Source organism: Malaya genurostris, chromosome 2 (genome assembly GCF_030247185.1).
Source record: "Malaya genurostris strain Urasoe2022 chromosome 2, Malgen_1.1, whole genome shotgun sequence".
Lineage (NCBI taxonomy): Eukaryota > Metazoa > Arthropoda > Insecta > Diptera > Culicidae > Malaya > Malaya genurostris.
In genome coordinates this window covers 112,535,847-112,555,427 of record NC_080571.1, presented here as the reverse complement: position 1 = coordinate 112,555,427, position 19,581 = coordinate 112,535,847, and the positions used below count along the sequence as shown (strand labels likewise).

Sequence of the window (19,581 nt, the reverse complement as noted above, 5' to 3'; positions counted from 1 at the left end):
TTGAGTGATAGTGCAGGTGTGGCAAACTTATGCTTAGTATTGAGAGTGCTATTTATTAAATTATGTTGATTCGCCAAAAATAAAAATAATTAAGCAGCGGAAACTGAGAATTTACCGTCCTAAAATTTAACGATATTAAGCGATCGAAGCGCCGTCTGCATATCATTGTCGGTGATATCAGATTTCTATGGAATGTGTGAAAGTTTACAGATCAATCGTGTTATTCAGGCTGAAAATCTGAAATTGGTCTGCTGCAAACCTGTTCGCGATTGTTCATTTTATTTTATTTTTTCAGTAGTCGCGTTTCAACTCGCGTTGCTAACAGCAATGCGAATAAGGGAAAATTTTATATTTTTCTTACTAATAATGCCTTATTAAAATTTCTCCTGAGTATCGAAAATCAGCTTTTGTTGAGATCATATTATATACCAAAACATATCCGGATCTCTTTCCCTCCCTACTAACACATCTCCTATCCCGTGATGCTCGTGGAGATAAAGTGGTACCCGCGGTCTCTAGAAACAACGAGTATCGGACTAGCATTCCTTCCTTTCCCTAAGTAGCAGAGGTTTTGGTCGTAGCCGACGTCGTTATTGATCATTTAATGAAAAGTTAGAAGTAAGTGGGTATGTACAGTGAACATGATTTGCTTCTCCCAAGCTTCATTTTCTTGGTTCATTGTATATTTCCACTCATCTGGTCAATAACGAAGTGCAACTACGGGAGATCTACTTCAGGTCAGCTCATTAGCTTTTGAGATATCGTGCTCACCACATTTCTATAACCGTTTTGCGGCAGGGGGCGTACAATCATCATACTTCCACGATAAACAAATGTTTACAAACATAATAAAACATGTACTGTTCTATGCTTTTAAATTCATTGAAATAAAATCACTTTTACACTTCCTGCAGTGATTTTTAAGATTGGGCTGCTTTTCTCGAACCGGAAGGCATGTAACCCCTTAATGATAAGTTTTTTTTTCAAAGAATTCCACAATAATGTTTATTATCGTATGAGTAATAAGTGGAAGTCATCGTTACACCACCAGAGTTTTTATATTTGGAACAGGCGATTTAATATAAATTTACTCTACAAATGAGATAAATTTAAAAATACAATCGTAAAATCAATGCATTCGAACTTTCGAACTTAGAATTGCATCGATAATTTCATATTACTCTGTGGTGTGTAAACGGAGGTATGGGGGCCGAGTGTCATATACCATTCGACTCAGTTCGTTGAGGTCACAAAATGTCCGTGTGTGTGTGTGTGTGTGTGTGTGTGTGTGTGTGTGTGTGTGTGTGTGTGTGTGTGTGTGTGAGTGTGGGCGCGCGCGTGTGTGTGTGCGTGTGTGTATGTGTGTATGTATGTGTGTATATGACAAATAATGTCACTTGATTTTCGCAGAGATGGCTGAACCGATTTTCACAAACTCAAATTAAAATCAAAGGTCTTAGGGTCTCATAGATCACTATTGAATTTTACCGCGATCCGACTTCCGGTTCCGGCATTACAAATAAATATGTGCAAATTAATGAGTAAATGCGCACTCAATTTTCTTGGAAAATTATTCACTAAATTTTAAAAACAAAGATGCAAATAAAAGGTCTTGAAATTCTCTAAAAAGTTCCCGAGAAGTTGATCCAGATCCAAGTTCCGGTGTTACAGTGTAATTAGTGAATATTTTCAATTTCATGAGTATTTTTTCACAAGTGATGGCGAAACGAGGTGCACATTTTAAAAAAAAAACTTACTGCTAAATTCATATTGTTGGCAGATCTTGTTAGTTAGTGAATATATAAAACTACTTTGGGAGTACTAGTCCCCGGTTTCCGCTTCCGAAAGCACCGATAATAGTGGAGTAAACCTCCAAAAACGGAACTCACTTCGATTTCTCAGCAACGGTTAAACCGATTTTCACGAATCATGATTCAAATTAAAGCTCTCATTGTCTTAAAATATACTGTACAATTTCATCCAAATCCGACTGCTGGTGCCGAAATTAAAGGGTGATGAGTGTCAAATCATTTAAATCGTCATTCAAAATGACGAAGCAAAGCTGGTACGGGTCGGTACGTGCGGCTTTACTCCGTCCGAAGCGTGCTTTGTTCAATTTCGTATAGCGTGCAGGGTTGCCACGTTTAAATCTATATTTTTCAGGTGAAAAATATGCAAATTTAGAAATCTTTAATTCATTTTGTACCTACTTGTTAGTGTTATTACAAAATAATGATAACGATGCTTTTTTATAAAAGTAAACTTATTGATTTTCTCATATAGAAAGTTTATAAAATTACTTGAAAAGTTAACTAATGAAAATTGGCTTGGAGGGCTATGTGTTCTACATCATTCGACACAGTTCATCGAGCTGAGCAATGTCTGTGTGTGTAGGTACGTGTGTGAGTATGTGTCAAATAATATCACTAATAAAATTAAAAAATCATAGTCCCATAGGTTGCTATTGAATTTCATCATGCTTTCATAGGGTAAAGTGTGTTTAAAAATGCAAACCGTCATTTAAAGCGACGATGCAAAAAGGGTAACATTCTTCTAGATTTGGCTCAAAACTGATTCAATTTGTAGGCCATATTAGTAACATACTAAACGAACGGACTTCGGCTGTACTGGTTCCAAGTTCCCGGTTCCAGAAGTACCGGAAATAGTGGTCAAAAACTCTAAAACGAGATTCATTAAAATTCTCAGAGATGATTTGATCGATTTCCACAAACTTAGGCTCAAATAAAAGTTCCTATAGTCTCATATTTTGCTGTTTAATGTGTGTTTGATCATTCAGTGTGACGATGTAAAATAAAGAAAAATTCTCATTAACTCGACATAACTGTTTACAAATTGAAAAGGTTATGTTAGTTCATATTCAAAGAAAGTTTCTTATTTTATTCAAGATTGATTTCTGGACAGAATCTTCTAATGATGTATTTCGAAATATAAGTAATATGAGAAAGGCATCATAACACCACTAGGTGAATTAGAAAAGATTTTTTATATATGTGAAATCAATCGTATGAATTTATCATTTTCGATTTTATACGGCTCGAAAAACGTGAACGTACACTAATTTTATGTGCCTATAACCAGTTGTAATCAACATTTTTTATGTCTCGTCTGACGAATTTTCATTGGAATTTAGTTAGTGTTGTAAATCAACAGAGCCATCGGTCCAGCTACCATAATGACAAAACCCGATCTAATTTACATAAGCAACCAAAAAATATAGGATACGACGTTTGTGACATACTTAAAGCATGCTCGATTTCTTTTCTATCCAACTGTGAGCCAGTTTTCGTTGAATTTGGATTCTTTCACGTAGTTTATTTGGAACTGTTCCTACAAAGCATGCGGCTTGAGGTTCCATCTGCTGGAAGGCATATTGATTCTAGTACCGCTGAATATTGAGCCAAATACCTGACGACACACTCGCCGATGGTTCACACGAGAAGTGTTTGGTCGTGTAAGTCGAGATCTGCTATAATATTTTTGCAATAAAACACTTGCTTCGGGTAACCTAATGTGACAGGCCGTTGGTAGCGGTCATAATAAAAATGAAAACGCTCCTGACCGGCAGCACCCAGCTCAATCGAATCTATGCTGTGCCCTTGGTGTCTGCGAGTGCATAGTTTAGCATTCGTGTTTAATGTGGCTTTACGACTTATTTCTGCCCGCTGCTGTTTACCACAAATGGCACACTAAGCACTACCGTGTGTCGCGACTGTAATTATAGTGATATGTGGCATACGTTTTCGAGTTACACATGTTGTGCTTTTTCCTTCCTTTAAACACGCTGCCATTGGCTGACTGTGCCCATTTCCTATGTTATTTTATGTTTTCTTTACATGCCTCGGTGTAGTTGGAGATCAATTAATTTTCGTGTTTCAATGCTAATGTCAATTAGAAAAGTAGTTCGTTTAGAAGATTGTTTATGTTATTGATTATTTTGTATTTTAGAGAAGTTTTTTAGTGATATTTTGTTTAATATATTTTAATATTGATTCCAAAAAATATTTCACCCAGAAAGTTGGTTTTGAATTTCACTCAAAAGTTCCGATTGAATACAAAAATGCAAAATGAATCCCTTCACCATCCCAAAAAAAAAGAAAGAAGAAAAGCACCACTCACTCAACTCACTCGAAAATCCGCTATATTGAAAGGCATGGATAGAGTTGCTGCACTAGGCGGTGTTCCGACTGTACTCCTTTCAAAAGAGTATATCCTGGCTGACGCTACCGAGCGTCTTCGGTTTCCTTTCGGGTTCAGTCGTTCGTGTGTTTGTCTCGGTTGCCGCGATCTTGAAGTGACTTTAATAATATTGCAGATTTTACTGCCGCTCGTTGTGGTCCCAACGCTCTAATCCTGGTCTGAACATCCGGGGGAAAATAGTGCGTGCTAGTCACTCACCCTTCGCTTCCACAGATCAGACAGAGCCTCGGCGGTCTGAATTGGTCTCGGGCGAGCTGTGATATGACGTGATCACTATAGCGAGCGAGCGATATTGAGTTTGTGTGTGAGTGCGGATGAGTTGTTAGCTGAAATTAATTAAAGATTTATGATTGGAAGTTGTTTGGTTAATAGGAAAAAAAATCCAGTATTTTTCACAATGGATACATGCAATCATATTCAATGAAATATGGGTGCTTGTAGTACATTAATGATCAACTGGAAAATTAACATAGTTAGCGTGACATAGGACAATCAAATATTTACACCCATAAAATGGTATGATGAAAAATCAAGATATGTTGAGGAGGTTAGTAGATTCGTTATACCTGTAACTTTTCTCTACAATGTTAAGTACTGATGAAATCTTTTTATGATTGAGATCGCGTGCTATAGGAGACATTTTTAAAGTAGGTAACTTCAAACGTATTATCAGATTAACCTTTCAGCGTTCGTATCAAGTTATTTACCGTCAGACTTCACTCTCAATGTGAAGTGTACGTTATATAGAGGGTGCGCCAACTATACAGGAACTAATGAAATGTTGAATAGCTCCGTCATTTTCAGCCTAAAAATTCGATTTTGACGTCTTTGCTATTTTAGTCATGGATCGATTTACATCCACGTTGAATATTGAAAACAATCATTAAACTGTAAAAATTGTGCAAGCTTATCATAAAAAAATATGGGAAATATTTGACGCCTTGCAACGGTTTTTTTTTCTGTGGGGCTATTTGAAGAAAATGCCAGCAAACCAAAGACTATTGATGATCCAAAAGGTACCCTAAATAAATCCAGTTAATTTTCTAAAATCGGCCCTTTAGTTGAAAATTTGTATGGTACAGGTATTATGTTATTGTTTTTCACAGAAATTTCCTTAATAATCAGTAAATTTGGAACTTCACATTTACTTAACCGAAATAACACTTACTGAAACTTATTTCTTTTGTTTACCATCTCTACCTCGAATTTGCGTCTAAACCATATCGACGACTGTCAAATCTACGAATTACCGAATTATTCAGTTTCGTGACCCCAATTCTATACTATAATTTGTAACAGTTTTGCGACCTCAATTCTAGACCATAGTTCGTAATCTTGTCTCTTCAAAAACGTTTGTGACAACAGTTGAGTTATTTTTTGATACACGCTCTCCATTTGAAGTTCTTTTGTTGAAGAGTTACTGTCGAGATTGAAGTCCTCAGAATTGTTTATGATAGTCAGAATGCAAACTTCAGGGAAATCTGTACCCTCCTTTATCAAAGTGCATTCGATGAAATGCCCTTTGTATGTGTTCTGCTTCGAGTCCATCATTTTGTTTGTTTCGAAAAGTTTGGTTTAAAGTCCGTCAGTAATGGCAAACGCAGAAAAAAGCAGTCATTTTGTAATTGCTAATAAAGGTGGCCACTTAATTGATATTGTTTTCAAAAAGTAATTCAAAAAATTGAAAAGAACTAAGCTGAATAAAAATACATCATTCGGTTGTTTTTTTTCTCAAAATTACTCAATGTTTACACTCCGACATAAAAGATGGAGCTCCCTGTACAGGCCAGTAGTAGGCAATTAAAAATGGAAGCATCGGGCAACCCAATAACTTTTGACAGAATTGTCTGATCAACTAATGACATACCGCATTGGAAGCGTTATTCTATGACAATTTTACCAAGGAACAATACCCACCAAAAAACGCGCTGTAATTGTACAGCTCTACATTCAATGAAAACCAAGCGTTCGTATCGTATTCGTATCGTATCGTACGGAAAATTTGTGAACTCTGGTAATGTTAGTTATGAGAAATTCCAGAAATGCTTAGCAGATCATCAGACTCGACCTTCTCCGATTTGGATGAAACTTTGTACATGGCTTCAGTATGGCAAACCATAAGTTTTTGAACCAATGGAGAGGTCAATCCGACTCACGACTGATTTTTAAAAAGGGCGTATGTATTTTTTGCATTTCACAAAAATTGCCTTTTTCAAATGGTTCTAACTCGGAAACCATTAATTGTACAAAAATGGCGTTCATGAAAAAGTTGTAGGGAATCGATTGGGCACTCTAAAAAAAAAATACACTGAAAATTTAATTTTTTTTTCAATAATTACAAAATATTCCGAAAGTTAAATAAAAAAAATCAGGGTTTTAATTTTTTTTGATAATTTTTAATTCAAAGCTGTTATTAAAACCTACAGATTGATGCCTTCCCATTCGTGCCTTTTGAAAAATGGTGAAGTTACAGCTAAAACAGTTAATGGGTACATGCAAATGATCAAGTTTTTCTCGTTGTAATTCTTCGGTTCTGATTTTGATTTTGATTTGGAATTGCTCTAATACTAGTCATGCATCCAGACAACGAACAAGACAATATTGAAGCCGTACGAGCCAGTGTTGAGGAGGAGCCGGCAACATCGTCTCGTCGTCGTTCTCAGGAGTTGGGCATAGCTCGGACCACTCTCCGACGCATAATTCGTGTCGATTTAAAGATGTTTCCGTACAAAATTCAAAAGGCACATAAACTGAACCCAGGTGATTATCTGCGTCGCGTTGATTATGTCAAATGGATCATTGAAAAATCTGAGAACGAGGCCAACTTTTGGCGAAAAATCATCATGTCAGACGGGGTAAATGTCACGTTTAATGGATGCGCTTTGATGCAAAATTTTCGGTTCTATCCCACTGAAAACCCTCAATTATTTGAGGAATACCCGATCAGACGGTAATAACAGAATTATAACAACTGGAGTAATTTATTTCAGAAATATTTTGTTACAAATTTTGAAATATTTTTGGCTGGTAAGCTGTTAAAATAACAAAAATCATAACATAAAAGACTCTAGCGGGAACAAAATCGTAACAGATTTTGAAACGTTTGTATCACAATTATTATTGAATTTGATATAACTACAGAAGTCCGAAAGCAGAAATTTATAACAATAGTTGTAATAAATTAGATAGCAAATTTGACATAGAAAAACTATATCACAGCCAACTTTTAGCATCGTTTCAATCCAAAATTGTTGAATGATTTTTATATTAAATGAATAATATATTTAGTGATCTGGTTTCTTCTTTTATTTCTTTGAAATTCTGATCATTATTTTTCGATATGAAGTAACGAAAAAACTCATTTTTTCAATTAATGAACTTTATCATGAGTCTTGCAAATGAAAATAAAACTTCATAACTGATTTTGTTATTATATTGTTATCATAAGTTTTAACTTTCAACTGTTTTCATTTGTTAAACATCTCAAAATAACACAAATTGTTATACATATCAACTGTTGATATAGTTGTGTTATGATTTTGTTATGTGCATCTGATCGGGTGCCTCTATACCAGGGCCGCATTTACATAGGGGCAGTGGGGGCACACAAAAAAATCTTATCCTTGGGCCCATTAATACGTAAAAGCGACGCAGCTCTATACGATCGAAAAGTTACAGTTTGGTGTGGTGTTTTTGCGGATATGGTGATTGGTCCCTATTTTTTCCAAGACGATGAAGGAGCATACCCATTGTTCGTTAAAAACGTTTTAAGAGCTACTGGTTTCAACAGTGCAACATGCCTTACAGTTCGACTAACAATCGATTTGTTACGACCATTGTTCCCCGGACGAGTCATATCGAAAACGGTGATTTTGACTCGCCCCCGAGATCACCCGATTTGATGTCACCAGACTTTTTTGTGGGGCTATTTGAAATCCAAGGATAAGCCAAAAACCATAGCTAAACTCAAAAACAACATACGACGTGAAATCGCCGCCAAATCGACCGATACAGTGACCAAAATGATGGAAAACGCCAAAAAAGGTCACATTTTGTACTCAAGGCCAAAGGTGGCCATTTACGCGATATCTTGTAGCTGTTGAAATCGAAATGAAAATAAATAAATATGTTTTTTTCATATATTTTGTTCAGAAACAAATGCTTCCACTTTAAATGGCCCACCCTGTATTGGTTCATTGTTCAAGTTTTGAGTGACCGATCAGCAGTAAGTCGCAACAGATCTAAGAACTGGAAGCTGTATTTGAAAGTGTTGAGAACCATTAGAGCAAAACCTGAGCTGTCGGATTATGATTTCGCAGAGAAATCCAATGGCAGCCAAAACACCGTCAGAAGGATTCGTCTACGAGAAGGATTTTGCTCCCTTTGGCCCAGTGAGCAACCAAATAGGACGCTGAACCAGAATCAAGCAGACAACATACGTGACCGAAACAGACAGACTTAGAATTGGTACACTGATGAGGGTTGCAAAAAGCATACCAAATTACTAGTATTGGACAGAAGCCCTAGGTTTTCGTGATATACAGGGCTATACATTCCTAAATGTCTAAGCAGGGTTGCTTGAAATGGTTTATTCCTTGAATACGCTCGCAATGGAACTGTACAGTTCTGGCCCGATTTGGCAAGCTGTCACTACACCAGAGAAGTGATAGAGTAGTATTGAACCAGCAGGATGGACTTCTTCGAAAGGACATCGATCAACCCAACTTCCCTCAATTTCACCCAATTGAGAAATATTAGTTATATATTAGAAAAGTTAGTTAGTTAAGTTTAGTTAAGTTAAGTTGTTAAGTAGCAGTGGAAAAAGACAGAGTAGAACAAAATGGCCGCTCAGGTTAGTCAACAGAATGTAAAAAATATGAAGAAATTTCATCAAAACCAAATCGGACTAAAGAGCTATTTTGAAGTAAAAGTGTAATAATTAACTTTTATTTATAATACTTAACATTTGTTAGGTATTTAACATGGTTATGAGAATAATCAATTTTTCGCATTCAAATATTGAATAACTGAAGTTCTACGTTGGTCACAGTTGATTTGGACACATTCAATAATTTCATCAACTTTGCGTGCGAGCAGTTTGGATTTTCGCGATGCGCGAGCAGAATTCTGACGTGATGCTCTTCTTGTTTCGATGCTATTTTCACAACTGAAGAACAAATTTCAAAATCTACCAGTAGGCAAACAAATGTCAAAATTTAACACATATACAAATCATTTCGAATGAGTGGTGTGCAGCACATAATGCTTGGGCATCAATTTAGAACCAAAGACGGGTCGCATCGGGTCATGTCGATGTTAAGGACTTCAAAGGGGGTACCCTTTTTTTGCTCGTCCAAGTCATCTTTCCAGAGATGGAGAGCAGTGCAGTGAAACTTCATTCAATTCAATTGAAACCGAATGTGAAACACACAGACGATCTCTCTACTGCAGTAAACTTCACACTCTGAACGAGCAGCATTCATTTCTTCAATCGATTCTCAACAAATCAAAGCTCAGTTTAACCACCGTCTCTTGAAGTAACAAAATATCTCTTTCAATAGTATGAGAGCGGCCTTCAAATGAGGTTCATGTAAACATTCGAATAGGTTCAAGATAATTGTTGAAAGACAAACCAGATAGCTAAAAAATCAATTACAGAATACACATAAATTAAATGTTTCCTCCTTCAGTTTTCATTTTTAATACTTTATTCCATTTATGATTCTATTCATTCGAATTTGCTCACTACCAACAGCGAAGACAATGAAGCAGCTAGATTACTTGGCACTTGAAACTGTGCAAAACTTCAAATGACTAGGAAAGAATATTCAACTGACGATGAATACTGGGAGCTTCACTTGAAAATGGCGGCAAAACTCCAACGAATTAGTTGGGATATACTGACGGTCAGTGACCATAAATTTCATTTTCATCTAATATTATTCGATTGAAAATGAAATTTTATTTACCACATTGGTCACTTCATGGGAAACTTTACTGAATGCAATTTGTCAGCTGATTTGTGTTCACCGAATATATGCACTCTAGAATTCAATTGCGATTGAATTGCAGATAACGCTTAAAGCTCTCGAAGTTTCATCTTCAAGAAACGTGCTGAAAGAAAGTTCATTCTTTTTGCGTTTCCCATAAACAAAAAAAAAACAAATTTATTTTGAATTCTGTTGTATGTAACATTACATTGTTATTATTCAAACCTACTTTGGAATATTTGAGACTAGTGTGGAATCTTTACACTATTACAAATAGAGAGCACATTGAATCAGTCCAGAAATAGTTTGTTTTGTACGCTTTTCGTAGATTAAATAGGTCGGCATTTCCATTTCGTCATATGAAGCTCGTTGCACGCCTTTCAACATTTAAGAAGCGACGAAATTTCTCTACGCTTGACTTTATTACCGACATTTATTCGAAATTAATTGAATCTGCAACATTAATTTCATTAAAATGAAATAGTGTGTTAAGAATTGATCTTACTAAGTAATAAAACCGTTATCCGCAATCTATATATATATATATATATAATATATATATATATATATATATATATATATATATATATATATATATATATATATATATATATATATATATATATATATATATATATATATATATATATATATATATATATATACATATATATATATATATATATATATATATATATATATATATATATATATATATATTTTTTTTTTTTTCATAAATACGTTTATTTCTTAAGGCAGTTTACATAAGTTTTTCTTCGCCGTAGCATCACTTTTACATAATATTCTTATCCTAATTTAATTCTAACATAGTCACAACGTTTTGCATTTATTAAAACATATTCTCTTATTTCTAACATAGTCACAACGTTTTGCATTTATTAAAACATATTCTCTTATTACTTAAATATCATCTTAGGTAACTCGTCATTAATTATGAAATCTACTCGGAAATATTATTTGAACCAAACGAATAACTTCTATAAATTATAAAATAAGCTGTTATTTTCAGACATTTTGTTAATAATTTCATAAACTGTTTCGAGTTTGTTTGTATCATTACATTATTTTTATTCTAATTTAGCTATTGGTTGAACTCATGGACGCAGCTGGGATCAGAACTAAGTCTTGAAAGGGGCCTTTATTAAATTGAAACTCCAGTTTTCTTTATGAAATGATAAATAAGTTTCATGTATGAAAGGTCACGACAAGCAAGAATGTCTCGAACTGGGATATTGGATAGTCTACCTTGGGTACGCAAAGAATTTATTAGTTGAGATCTGACATCACGATACTCCACGCATGTCCAAACGACATGATCAATATCTCGATAACCTTCGCCACAAGCACAATGATTAGTCTCGGAGAGCCCAATTCGAAGGAGATGTGCATCTAACGTGTAGTGATTGGACATGAGTCTGGACATCACACGAATGAAATCTCTACTCACATCCAGTCCCCTGAATCCACCATCCAGATCATCTTTATCCCAAGAAGCTTGCCAGCTGGCAAGTGTTCTTTGGCGAGACGAGCTATAGAATTCGTTGAAAGCAATTGGTCTCTCATAAATTTCACCCTCAATAGCACCACGTTTGGCTAAAATATCGGCTCTTTCATTGCCAGGAATGGAGCAATGAGCCGGGACCCAGACTATAGTGATTAGATAATTATTGTTCAATATGTCGTTCAGGCACTGTTTTATTTTGCCCAGGAAAAACGGTTCAGTCTTGCCAGTCATGTTTGAGCGAATGGCTTCAATTGCACTCAGACTATCTGTGAAGAGGAAATAATGGTTTGGAATTAATGTGACGATTACACTCAAACTATAATGAACTGCTGCTAGCTCTGCTATATAAACAGATGCAGGTTCTTGAAGCCTAAATGAGGCCGAAACATTATTGTTGAACATACCAAACCCTGTCGCTTCTTCAATTCGCGATCCGTCCGTGTAAAACATTTTCTCAGAGTCAATATGCCTGAACTTACTTGAAAATATTTTTGGGATTTCCGTCGAACGTAGATGATCCGGGATTCCACGCACTTCGCGCTGCATGGATGTATCGAAAAATAAAGTTGAGTCAGGGACATTTAGGAGGCTGACACGGATAGGAATATATCTTGAAGGGTTGATTTCCTGTGACATATGGTTAAAATATACTGTCATGAATTTTGTTTGAGATCGAAGCTCGACTAGTCGTTCGAAATTATTAATTACCATGGGATTCAGCACCTCACATCTTATTAGCAGGCGTGATGAAAGCTCCCAAAATCGATCTTTTAATGGAAGAACTCCCGCCAGAACTTCAAGACTCATTGTATGTGTCGAATGCATGCACCCTAAAGCAATTCGCAAACAACGATACTGAATTCGCTCCAGTTTGATAATATGAGAGTTTGCAGCGGAACGAAAGCAAACGCATCCATATTCCATCACTGAAAGTATCGTTGTCTGATACAATTTTATTAGATCTTCCGGATGAGCACCCCACCAAGATCCTGTTATTGTTCGAAGAAAATTTACTCTTTGTTGGCATTTTGTTATCAGAAACCTAATGTGTCCTCCCCACTTGCATTTGGAATCGAACCACACCCCGAGGTATGTAAAAGTTAAAACCTGTTGGATCATTCTTCCCATCATATGGAGCTGAAGCTGCGCGGGATCATGCTTTCTTGAAAAGACGACTAACTCTGTTTTCTCCGCAGAGAATTCGATACCAAGATGAACAGCCCAATCGGACAAGTTATCTAAGGTATCTTGCAATGGTTTATGCAGATCAATAGCTTTGGGTCCAGTAACTGAAACCACGCCATCATCTGCCAATTGTCTTAGTGTACATGGGGTTACTAGACAGCTGTCAATGTCATTCACGTAAAAATTATAGAGGAGCGGACTGAGGCATGAGCCTTGCGGTAGACCCATGTAGCTAATTCTGAATGTTGTCAAATCGCCATGTGAAAAATGCATGTGTTTCTCTGACAAAAGGTTGTGCAAATAATTATTTATAACCGCTGGGAGTCCATTTTGGTGAAGCTTGTCTGAAAGAACATCAATGGAAACTGAATCAAATGCTCCTTTAATGTCTAAAAATACAGATGCCATTTGTTGCTTTTGAGCGAAGGCAATTTGGATGTCAGACGAAAGTAATGCAAGGCAATCATTCGTCCCTTTATTTCTACGGAAGCCAAACTGAGTATCTGACAACAAACCGTTCGTCTCGACCCAAGTGTCGAGACGTCGTAGAATAATTTTTTCGAACAATTTTCTGATGCAGGACAACATCGCAATGGGTCTATATGAGTTGTGATTGGAAGCTGGTTTCCCCGGTTTTTGAATGGCGATAACTTTCACTTGTCTCCAGTCAGGTGGAACAATATTTTGCTCAAGAAACTTGTTGAACAATTCCAACAAACGTCTTTTTGCGAGGTTGGGCAGATTCTTCACCAAGTTGAATTTAATTCTGTCCAACCCTGGAGCGTTATTGTTACAAGACAAGAGTGCTATAGAAAATTCCATCATTGAAAATGGGTTATTAATAAAACCATTATTTGGAGGAGATTCCCGTATAATGCTCTGCGTAGGAACATAATCTGGGCAAACTTTCCTAGCAAAGTCAAATATCCATCGGTTCGAGTATTCATCACTCTCATTGCCCACGTTACGATTCCTCATTCGTCTGGCCGTGTTCCAAAGAGTGCTCATTGAGGTATCTCTTGACAAACCTTCGACAAAATGTCTCCAATAGCTACATTTTTTGGCTCGAAGTATGCTCTTGTACTTGGTTTCTAAAACCATAAGTTTTTCAAAATTCTGAGGAGTTCCTCCTCCCCGTTTCAGAAACGTCTTGCAAGCATTTTGTTTTGCGAGTTTAGCCTCTGAGCACTCTTTGTCTTACCAGGGGTTGGGAGGCCTTCTGTTAGTCGTTGGCCCAGGAAAGCGTTTAGTTTGGGATTGTTCTGCTGCCTCCAGAATCGAACAAATGAGGAAGTCATATTCTTCAAGTGGAGGGAGCTCTTCCATTGAATTCAAAATACTAGAGATACTACTTTGGTATTTAATCCAGTCGATATTTTTTGTCAAATCATATGGAATACTAGCGGAAGTAGCAATGCAATTGCTACTGCTAATTGAGATGATGATTGGTAAATGATCGCTACCGTGTAAATCAGGCAGTATTTTCCAGGTGCAATCTAGTCGAATTGATGTTGAGCAAAGAGATAGATCTAATGCACTTGGGCGTGCCGGAGGTCTTGGGATCCGTGTCATGCTACCCATATTTAATACCGTCATGCTAAAATTGTCACAAATGTTTTGTATTAAAGATGATCTGCTATCATTGTAAACGGAACCCCACATAATACCGTGCGAATTTAAATCCCCCAGAATCAATCGTGGTGCAGGAAGGGCTTCAACCATTTCATTAAGCTGTTGCTGTCCAACTTGTGCTTTTGGAGGAATATAAACCGAAGCTATGCAAATATCTTTGCCTTTAATGTTTATTTGGCAAGCAACAACTTCTATACTAGAAGTTGAAGGGATGTTTAATCTATAAAAGGAATAGCATTTCTTAATTCCCAAAAGCACTCCACCATACGGAGAGTCTCTATCGAGACGTATAATGTTAAAATGATTAAAATTTAAAGCTATGTTTGAAGTAAGCCATGTTTCGCATAAAGCAAATACATCACATTTTTGACTATGCAATAATATTTTAAATGAATCAAGTTTTGGCATGATGCTTCGACAATTCCACTGCAGGACAGTGATTGTATCATTTGCGACGGGTGATAAATTATCCATCAAAAGATACAAAACCTGAGACAATTGGCCATTGAGCTGATAACTGCTTCAAAAAGGTTCTAGCTATTGGAAGGAATGCCATTATGAGGGTCTTTAAGGGTTCAGATATATTGAATGCTGAGAAAATCCATTCAACAATTTCCGAAAACTTCAGTAATCCTGTTGGTGGCTGTGAAATGGAGCCCACTGGATTATTATCTTTTTCTGTACTAGATCCTGGATTGGTTTGTGAATTTGACAAACCAGGAGGCACAGTCTTTGGTTTTGCCTTTTTTTGTTTAACACGGGGATCTTTTTTTGAAGATGAAATTTTAGGTGTCTTTTTTGGTAATTTGGAGGAAGACTTCTTTCTCTTAACTGACCCTTGGGTAGTGATAAACGAATTACCTTCACTATTTTCGTCAGAGTCAGAGTCCTCTGGTTCCTCTAGATTTGAAAACCCGTTTTCGGTTTCCAAAGGGGGGACATCAATTACCGTTTTAAGCATTTCTGCATATGTGCGCTTAGACCGTGCTTTTAAAGAAAGCTTAATTTTGTCTTTGTGCACTTTAAATGCAGTGCATACTGAAATATCATCATGAGGACTATTCCCACAATAAATACATTTTTCAATTTCCTTGTTGCAATCATTATCTTTATGAGGCCCTTCACACTTAATACATTTTGGTTTATTACTACAGTAAGTAGCTGTGTGGCCGAATTTTTTGCAGTTCGTACAATTCATTACATTTGGAACAAAAAGCCGAACAGGGAGGCGAATTTTATCGACATAGACATGGGACGGCAACGCAGACCCGGCAAATGTCACTCGAAACGAGTCTGATGGGCGATAAACTTTTTTTTCCTCTTCATGAACTACTGAGTACAGTTGTTTGCACTCCAGTATTTTCACACCCTCAAGCATAGAGTTCTTGAAACGACCAACACCATGCTTGAGTAAATCATCTACCGAAAGACTCGCTTCGGTAACAACACCGTCAATTTCGACATCTTTGGAGGGTATGTAAACTTTATACTCTTTATTGAAATGTTCCGAAGAGACAATATCATTCGCGTGTTTCAAATTATTTACCACAACACGAATTTTATCGTTATTTACTTTTATGATCTCTTTGATTGAAGAGTATCGTGATGTCAAACCTTTGTTAATTTGAAAAATGTTTAATGGCTTTGATATACGTCTAAAAAAGACTATCCAAGGCCCAGAAGAGCTCTCCTGATATTTTTTCGTTCGTGGGGGTATCGGATTCATGCTAGGATTTACGTCCATGGATTCATCCATCACATTAAAATTTTTAACTAAACTTTAAAATAAAATTTGAAACCAACACTACACAGTACTCAATCAAAAGGAAAAGAAAAAACTTCTACCTTGAAATTGTTGTCTATCTCCGTTGCACTGCCGTGTAGATCCTCGTTGCTCTAGATGTTCTTGTTGGATGTATCTGGACGTTGATACAATGCTGAAGCTCACTGTAGCGATAGAATATGATGTGATGCTACTGCTACCTGACATCCAGCACCACTCGAATTCCGATTTGCTTTCGTCTTCGCCAGCTGTAACCAGCGCAGGTCACCGGTGTATACCTGCGTGTTGTATGGCAGTGGAAAGACCGAGTTGTCTTGTCTCCTTCTTCCTAGTGCTCCGCACCGATATGCTTCTGCACCGAAGTGCCTTCGCACCGGTGTGCCTTTGCACTCTCCTGCTTCTATGTGCCTTTGCACTCTTCCTCTTCGATGTGCCTTTGCACTCTCCTGCTCAGCACTTGTGGCTGTATATTGCGGCCTGGGTAGAGTTTGGGAAACGCCCTTTGTTGTTTCCTTCACCAGCTTGGCCCAGCACTAGGGCTCTCAGGAATCAGAACAAATTGGCTCGAATGGCACGTTCCCCTTGATATTTGGAGATTTGTGCCTCTAATGCGGCTCTCTTATGCAGCACGACTATACGTTTTAACGTCTGCTGCCAACAGGTCTCTACCTGTAGTTCAACCGTTGTCGTATTTAACGCGTGTAAACCAACCAGCGTTATTAAACTGTACGCTTCTATACACAACCTTCTCGGTTGAACGGCTATTACTGACTGATATATATATATATATATATATATATATATATATATATATATATATATATATATATATATATATATATATATATATATATATATATATATATATATATATATATATATATATATATATTGACGAATAAATAAATAGATAAAAATATGATGAATCCTTAAAGATAGTACGATTTTTTGTTGCTTTTGAAATTGTTCAACACTTGAAGACTGCAATTGAATTGATATCGACTGTTTATATAGTATGTCATATAACATGCTTTTCAACGTGTTTAGTGATAACACATTATCAAGTACCGCGTGTAATTGTCAACATCGTTGTGATATGTGACAGAGAACGTGAAAGAGCTCCTACAAAATTGATCTCTTCGGCAAATTCCACAACTCTATTTGATTGCATTACATCACCCGGAAGCGTGTGCATTAGTCGATCCAATAAAATTTTGAACCAAACTTCGCCGACTGTCAACGCTGAGCTAAAATCAACACTATAGTATTGCGTAAAATTGACAAGCCATCCATATACTATGAACTTGTTAGCACCTGTTTTGTAATTTACATACTAAGATGTGCTAACCAATGCCGACTGCTGTCAAGTTTGAGCGGATGTTGCTAGTGGCGGTCTGACACTTTCCGTTTCTATTAAGGTCGCGATTGCGCGTTTGATTGATGTCCTACTGCTCTGCCTAGAAATATATACCTCGCGGTACGCAGTGCTCGGGTGTTTGATTCCTTTTCGAACTATTCTTCAAATGAAAGTGATAATTCCTGGGGCACTTTGATTCAATTGAGTCAGTCATTACTTCAAGACATATGTGTTTTGATAGGCTTGGTGATTCAGCTACCGAAGGTTCGTTCATCCAAGCGCTAGAAACAAGTACTTACAAAGCGTTTACAATAACAGAAACATGATTAGTTGCCACATACTTTCCATACTGCACAGGCTCATAAATCGTGTCGATCGTGGCTTGAAGCACTTCTGCGTTTGATTACAAGGGTTTCCCAAGATACCAACATGAAGACGTGTCTGGCTATGAGGGTTGCCATGGAATTCACTATGATATGATATGTGAATCGTTGAGCATTGCTCTAGTTTCATGATTGCCAATTACAGGACTAGTTAAGAACCAAACAAATTTTTGTAAGCTGTTAGTAACAAGTGCAGTTAACGTCCAAGAATATTTCTTTCCTTTATGTGGTTTTCATTGCAATTTATATCAGCGGTTGAAGCTATGACAAAACGATGAACTGCAACAACAAAATACAGATGCGTGACCACTGCGACGTGTCGAGCTGCTCATGTCTGTTTGTGTATGTTTTTTTTCTGTACTGTAAGCTCTCGATTGTTAGGATAGGTCCGCGGTGTGGAACCTGTTTACCAAACTGGGACAATCGAAAATGTATGCCAGTGGGCGAGTTTGGTTTTGGTTGCCCGACATTTTTTCGAAGAAAGTTTTGCGGTACCATATTCCTGCGGTCATGCTTTATTTTCGGTTATTGTTTTGGTTTGCTACCTACGAGGATGAGTTCGAGAAGACACTAACTTCAATGCGATTATTTTTCTCTTTCTTTTCACAGGTATGAATCAACATTGTTGGATTATTTTCTCGATCGTGAGATTGGTAATACAAGGTTTTATTAATCATTTTGGAGATGACTTAGCGTAAACTGTTAAAGTAAGTATAGTCTGTTTTTCAAGAAATTTGCTGCTTCTGTTGACGTTAAGCCTAATTAGCTATCAGCGTGTATTGTTAGGATTTGACGTTTGAGCCGAATTAAAATAGCCGCACTAAATTTTAATCCTTTTGCTTCTGCTAATGTGGTGATCTGTTTTGCGTTACACTGAGAATGTGGAATAAAACTATTTCATAAATTAGTCGAAATTTTTGCTAAAATAAAACGAAATTTGATTTTTCGTGAATATTAAATTGTCTTGTCAGGCTATTGGATCAGTCTTCATAATTAATTCACATTTTTTTCGAGAGGACTTTTAACGTTTGATTAAGGCTAATTTGGCGTTGGACTAAGACTAAACCTGAAACTTAGAGCAAATTATTTCATTGAACCGAGTAAAATGTTTCACCTCTACCTACCTTCATTAGAACTAATTGTTTACAGTCCACAAACATACGGTCATACAAAAGGAGCAAACTAATTAAATCATAACGGGGACATCTATAAAATATTTTTTTTGCTGCTTTAATCGATGATTGACATATAATTTGAGAATATAATGCTTAAGAAGGTATAATTATCAGAGTTTACTAGCGCTCAGCTAATGGGGCAACTGTCTAAAAGTCGGCATTTAAATAGGGTGAATTTTTCATCTGCTTAGAGGATAAAGTTGTACTGTTATTTGGGAATGACAGTTTAACTTAAACTGTTATCACACTGAAAGACGAAATGTAAACGAAAATGAAAAATATTTACAGTTTTTATTTATATGTTAATATGCTGCTAAATATTGAATATTACTA

The 19,581-nt window shown here is 36.6% G+C and overlaps 2 protein-coding genes across 9 annotated transcripts in view; one reads left to right on the top strand and one right to left on the bottom strand.

Moving 5' to 3' along the window:
- The window catches only part of LOC131427964 (flotillin-2), a 475,383-nt gene that overhangs the window by 188,156 nt on the left and 267,646 nt on the right, over positions 1-19,581 (top strand). The window lies entirely within an intron of this gene.
- Positions 1-19,581, bottom strand: part of LOC131427958 (glucose dehydrogenase [FAD, quinone]) — a 49,261-nt gene that overhangs the window by 4,398 nt on the left and 25,282 nt on the right. The window contains exon 2 of one of the 3 annotated variants that reach the window (XM_058591561.1): positions 4,138-4,544. The exons of 1 other annotated variant lie outside the window; for it this stretch is intronic. The gene's annotated coding sequence lies outside the window, so the exon portion shown is untranslated. The remainder of the gene's footprint in view (positions 1-4,137; positions 4,545-19,581) is intronic. One more of the 3 variants, XM_058591562.1, reaches the window with a different exon arrangement.